Source organism: Solanum lycopersicum, chromosome 9 (assembly GCF_036512215.1).
Source record: "Solanum lycopersicum chromosome 9, SLM_r2.1".
In the NCBI taxonomy this organism is placed as follows: Eukaryota; Viridiplantae; Streptophyta; class Magnoliopsida; order Solanales; family Solanaceae; genus Solanum; species Solanum lycopersicum.
Genome location: NC_090808.1, coordinates 2295801 through 2301800, shown reverse-complemented (window position 1 = coordinate 2301800; position 6000 = coordinate 2295801). Strand labels below are relative to the sequence as shown.

The 6000-nt window shown below is 34.6% G+C and overlaps 1 long non-coding RNA gene across 1 annotated transcript; it reads right to left on the bottom strand.

The window, feature by feature from the left end:
• Positions 1 to 755: 755 nt before the first annotated feature.
• LOC101258892 (uncharacterized) lies at positions 756 to 5936 on the bottom strand. Its single transcript, XR_183077.5, has 4 exons — positions 5794 to 5936; positions 5624 to 5701; positions 5442 to 5540; positions 756 to 1136 (listed from the first exon to the last, which is right to left on the bottom strand). It is a non-coding gene; the product is annotated as an uncharacterized lncRNA (long non-coding RNA).
• Between the last annotated feature and the right edge of the window lie 64 nt (positions 5937 to 6000).

The following is a 6000-nucleotide window of genomic DNA, read 5'->3' as shown; positions in this document are numbered from 1 at the left end:
ATAATGTTCGACTAAATATCTATATCTTTGCTATCTCCGATCATCACAAGTATTGAATAATCGGATCAAAGTTTATCGCTCAACAATCAAGACTTTGCACCATATTTTAAGCGAGCGAGGTAAAAATATCAACCCTAAACTCCTTTGTTGATAATAAATTTCCAATTCTCTTGCTTCATCACTACAATCACATGACCTAAACTTCAACATGTTCTCCTTAAGAAAATAGTCATTAACTTGATAACCCTAAAATTATCCTAACAAAAACGACTCGAGTGAAATAACTTCTCTACCTTCACAAAGTAGAGGTAAGGCTTGCATACATACCACCGTCCCAAGTTCTAACATGTTGGATTACACTGAGTGTATTGTTACCGTAAAAATGACTCAAGCCTATCCCTTTCACCTTTTGGCAAAAGATAACCTTTTTTTTTTTTTATCCTTTAGATAAATCAAATTCAATAAATACCACATGTCCACAACTATCAAAAGACATGGGCAAGAAAAAACAAATCAAATTCATCAAAATGGTCCTCAAAAACTGCAGGTACAGTTAGCCAGTTGTAAATGATCCCACAAAAATCTTTTATGGTAGATTTTCACTTGCCAGTTATGCAAGAAGATTGCTTCCACCACGTCAACGTGACACTCTACCTCTGAGTTATATCCCTTCCCCGCCTCATCGAGAAGAATGACTGACCAATCCTAAGTAAAAGAGTCAGACAAACTCAACGCCACTATTCGAATTCGGAATCTCCAAATTGTCACTTTCATGTGATTGACACAAGAATGACACTTTCACATACATAAAACAACTGAAGAAAGATTATAAAGTAGAAAAGACACAATCAGATGTCATGTGTCTTAAACATAGATTTACAAGTAGAAGGTCCAGTTTATATGATCCAAATCTCCACAAACTAAATTATAACCAAGATGATATTGGTAGCACACAATATCATTTTTACAATGGCTAGGAGAACCTGCATAGTCTCAAGGAAGACGTAACCGATATGTAATTTGCTGAATACAATCAAAGTTTCCAACTTCAAAAGTTAGTCCTGCTTGGAATCATCCACTCCAACTGCCTTAGGTACAGGATGGGGGGCGCCAGGACTTGGTTCTTCTCCGGAAACCTGTTAGACACAATGTGTTTTGTTATACTGAGATATTGATTAACGCAATAAATAAGATGGACGAAAGGATATAACGTTAGTTCAAATGGCACAAATACGAGGATTGATCTAGTTTAGAAGCTCAAACTACATGTACTGCAATAATCTGTTAGCAAATGGAAAATTTAAAAGATGTCACGGAAAATTATACCATTAACCAGGATTCCAAAATAGTATCCTTCTTTTTATTTCCATAATTTAGTGACAATGTATGGGTATAGGTTCAGATAGCTCTGAAGGTTCATTAACGTCAAATAGTTAAGAAAACAGAAGTGAAGGAGCGATATTTGAGTTTTTGACTAGCATACAATACATAGTAAAGGCATATCTAGAAACTCAGCTAGCTTTGCCTATAGACATCATAAACAGACTATTTTCCATAAACTTGAATACAGATTTGAACAAATATATTCTCTTCTATCATAATTTTTTTGACAGAGGTAACTGTTATTCTCTTTTATCATATTTATGAAAAGCTTTAACAAGTAGTGAAGACTCAGTCATTCCTCACTTGATATCATATGCTCATAACACCTTGAAATAAAACAGCTTTAGGCATAAAGAAGTGCCAATCTGCATATTTTGATTTTCTTATGCTCAATTATGCAATGAACATACACTACTACTAGTTGTCTCAAAACCCCCAAGAAAAAGTAATGTCTAGATAGAATAAGGTATAACATATGATAATTTGTAGCAAGAAGACAAGAACAAAGCTGATGAAATTTGTTTTTCTTTTTGATGACCTAGAAACCAGTTCAACTTTGATCCATCTAAATACTAGACTTGGTTCAATATATAGATTTCAAACTTGTATGTGTGCCTACCAAACATCTCGTAGGGTATTACCTCCTGATGTTGAAAAGCAATAGGGGTAATGCAACAACTGTAGTTCCGAACAGAAACTTTTCTAGAGGTGCATGATATCGTGGTCAAGGTGAACTGTTGTAGTAGAGCAAGCAGAGAATACTAATGGAAAATAAACAATGCACAGTCTCAGCCTTATCCCTTGAGATTGGGAAGGTCAATGGTAGCTAGCTTGTGACAGATTTATCAGCTCTACATAAGCTTAGTATTTCCTGCAACAAAACTCCAGTCGGTTTTGTTGAACGTTACAATATGAATTTGGGAAAGAAAATTTGAAGTCAGGGAATTAAATCCATAAATAAACAGGGGAAAGAAGATCTAAACTTTAACAAGTGTAGGGAACAAACTTGAAAGTGTGAAATGTGAACGAAACACGAAAGGATCATTGCAGTGGATAGTCTCAAATGAAAAAATGAGGAAGTTATTTTTCATTTCGATCCACAATTTTTTTTTTAAAAAAGAGAGGGCAACCCGGTTTACTAAGCTCACGCAATGCACGGGAACCACAACTGAACAGGAGCAGAAAAAGTTAAGGTCTAACATGTCCCGGAGGACGTGAACCAAAATGCAGGATTGTTTAAGTTTTCGGTGAACAAGGTAGTTCTACACTGTCTCCTCGAGAGAAATATCTCGACCACATTGAGGGTCATATCTACAGCTTAGTTTTATAAGAACTGAACCCTTAAACCTCATCAACGTATTACCAAGTACTGTGCAAAAGCTTAAACTCAAATAATAGATCATTGGAGAAGAGTGTTTCCATTTGAACCTCGGGCAAACAGGAAATTTTTGATAGAAAATTTTCAGCATTCTTTTAAGAGCTGATTGGATAAGAAACAAGTCAACAACAACCCAGTTTTTCTTTCCAAATATATATCGTGTTTCTTATTTTTGTCTACCATTAAAATGAGAGAAATGAAACAAAAAGTATACTCAAGAACCTCAACTGTGAACAAAAACTATGATTGAAGTTAAGTTCTTTTGGTGCTTTCTTTATTGTGGGTTAAACTTTTCATTCAACATTGTACTTTGGTTTCATGTACTCAATATCATGAATATCTGGAAGAAAAGAATAAACCACAATCACCTAAATCCCCCAAGTTTTAGCATCATGTGCATCAGAATGTCCTCAAAGATTCAGCATATTGCTTTTCCAACCCATACTTCACACATTTACATTCGTCTTCAGAAAAATTCAACGTTCTAAATGCTATCATCAAAAATAGTAAAACACCATCGGGGTATTCAGACAATCATATGCACTATAAGCTGGTGCTTCCCCAAATTAAAAAGCATTACAGGCACAACGAGGTCATTAACTTCAAAGAAAACAACTCTTTCCTGAAGAAAGCTAAACGATATTGCATTTCCTATATCCAAATTTCAAACAACTTGTTCACCACAAATCCAAGCAAAAGATACATTCAACCACCCAAAACACACACATACACATTTATACCAATCAACTAGCATCAATACAATTTGTTTGAAAGGATCCACGTGTGGGCACCAATGAATTTCAATCAGACACTCTGAGCAGCTTATTCAGGTATGCACGCGTATACATATACACACACAGGCAACAGCGAATTTCAATCAAACATTCCAACCAAGATCATCTAGTTCATATATTTCGCAACAAGAACAAACTTTTCAAGCAAGCCAACAAGTTGTGAAACAAAAATAGAGGCGGAGCAAGGATTTGAACTTTATGGGTTAGGGATTCTAAGAAATGGCCCAAGTGTTTGTAACTCGGTTCTGAATTTTTAATTTTGTACATATTTGATAATTTTTTAACACAAATACCGAGTTTAGAACAAAGCTATTGGGCTTTACCAAACCTAGCTATTATATACTACCACTTATAGAAGCCCTAATAATCAAACTACTTACACAATTATTGGGTTTTAGTAGCTTACAAATCTTTCAAGCAAGTCAACACTTTGAAACAAAACTCACACTTTACAATCAAAAAACTTAATAACATTATTGGGTTAGTAGCTCACATGTTTTTCAACTCAACACGTCTATACGAAAAATCACACCTTTGCAATCAAACAACTTACAGAATTATTGGGTTAGTAGCTTACAAGTTTTGCGAGCAAGTGAGCACTTCGAAACAAAGATCACGCCTTCACAATCAAACGCCTTACAGAATTATTGGGTTAGTAGCTCACAAGTTTTTCAAGCAGGTCAACACTTTAAAAAAATCACACCTTCACAATCAAACAACTTACAGAAATATTGGGTTATTAGATTACAAGATTTTCAAGCAAGTCAAAACTTTGAAACAAAAGATCATGTCTTTACAATCAAACAACTTACAGAATTATCCAGTTATTAGCTTACAAGTTTTTCAATCAAGTCAACACTTCAAAACAAAGATCACACCTTGAAACAACCTCTCTATACCTATCAAGGTAGGCGTAAGGTGTACACTCTACCATTTACACCCCCCCACTTGTGTGATCACACATTTGTTGTAGTTATTGTTCATCAACACTTTGAAACAAAAGATCACACCTTTACAATCAAACAACTTACATAATTTTTGGGTTTAGTAGCTCGCAAATTTTATAAGCAAATCAACACATCTAAGCAAAAGATCACACCTTTATAATCTAACGAACTCACAAAATTATTAAGTTTATAGTAGCTCCCAAGTTTTCAAGCAAATCAACACATCTAAGCAAAAGATCACACCTTTACAATCAAATAACTTACAAAAATTATTGGATTTAGCATCTTCCAATTTTCAAACAAGTCAAACACATCCAACCAAAAGATCAACAACAGAACAACAACATACCCCGTGTCGTCCCACAAAGTGAGCTCTCGGGAGAGTAAAATATCCACAAACCTTACACCCTACCTCATAGGTAACGAGACTATTTCCAATAGACCCTCAACTCAACACATCTAAGCAAAAGATCACACCTTTATAATCTAAAACAAACTTACAGAGTTATTAAGTTTATAGTACCTCCAAAGTTTTTCAAGCAAATCAACACATCTAAGCAAAAGATCACACCTTTACAATCAAACAACTTACAAAATCATCGGATTTAGCATCTTCCAATTTTTTCAAGCAAGTCAAACACATCCAACCAAAAGATCAACAACAACAACAACATACCCCGTATCGTCCCACAAAGTGAGCTCTCGGGAGGGTAAAATGTCCACAAACCTTACCCCCTACCTCAAAGGTAACGAAACTATTTCCAATATACCCTCAGCTCAATACATCTAAGCAAAAGATCACGCCTTTATAATGAAAAAAAAAAAATTAACCCCCTACCTTAAAGTTAACGAGACTATTTCCAATGTTTCCAATAGACCCTCGGCTCAACCCATCTAAGCAAAAGATCACACCTTTATAATCGAAAAAAAAAAACTTACAGAATTATTGGGTTTAGTAGCTGATGGTTTAAAAGGACAAGCAGGAGGTGCGCTTTCTGGTTTCTGATACTCCTTCCCACACATTCTATAAACTTTCGCCTATAAAATCCCAAAAAAAAAACACAAATTAACACTATAAACATCAAAATTAACCAATAAATCAACTTTTTAAAGGATCTTACCATGAGAATATGGAAGAGAACAGGTAATAAATTAACGATCGGGACTAGGAACAGTGGTATTAAGCAAGCTACACAAACCTGCAATTTTTTGCCCAAAAAAAACAGAAAATCATATTAAGAAAAGGGTATACATAATTAATGGAAATTCAACTAAAGATTTTGATTCTTACCATTTTTTTTAAAGATTTGTTTAAAAAAAAATTACTTTTTTCCTTTGTGTTCTTAGATTTCTGGTTTGTTTTTGTGTGGAGAAGAAGATGACCTTTGTTTACTTTTCCGGGTCAAAGAGTCGACTTTTTGAAGGAGATCCAATAGTCGGGTCGGGTCGGGTTGACCCATTTAATATTTTTGTGAAAAATATTTTATTATAAGTTATT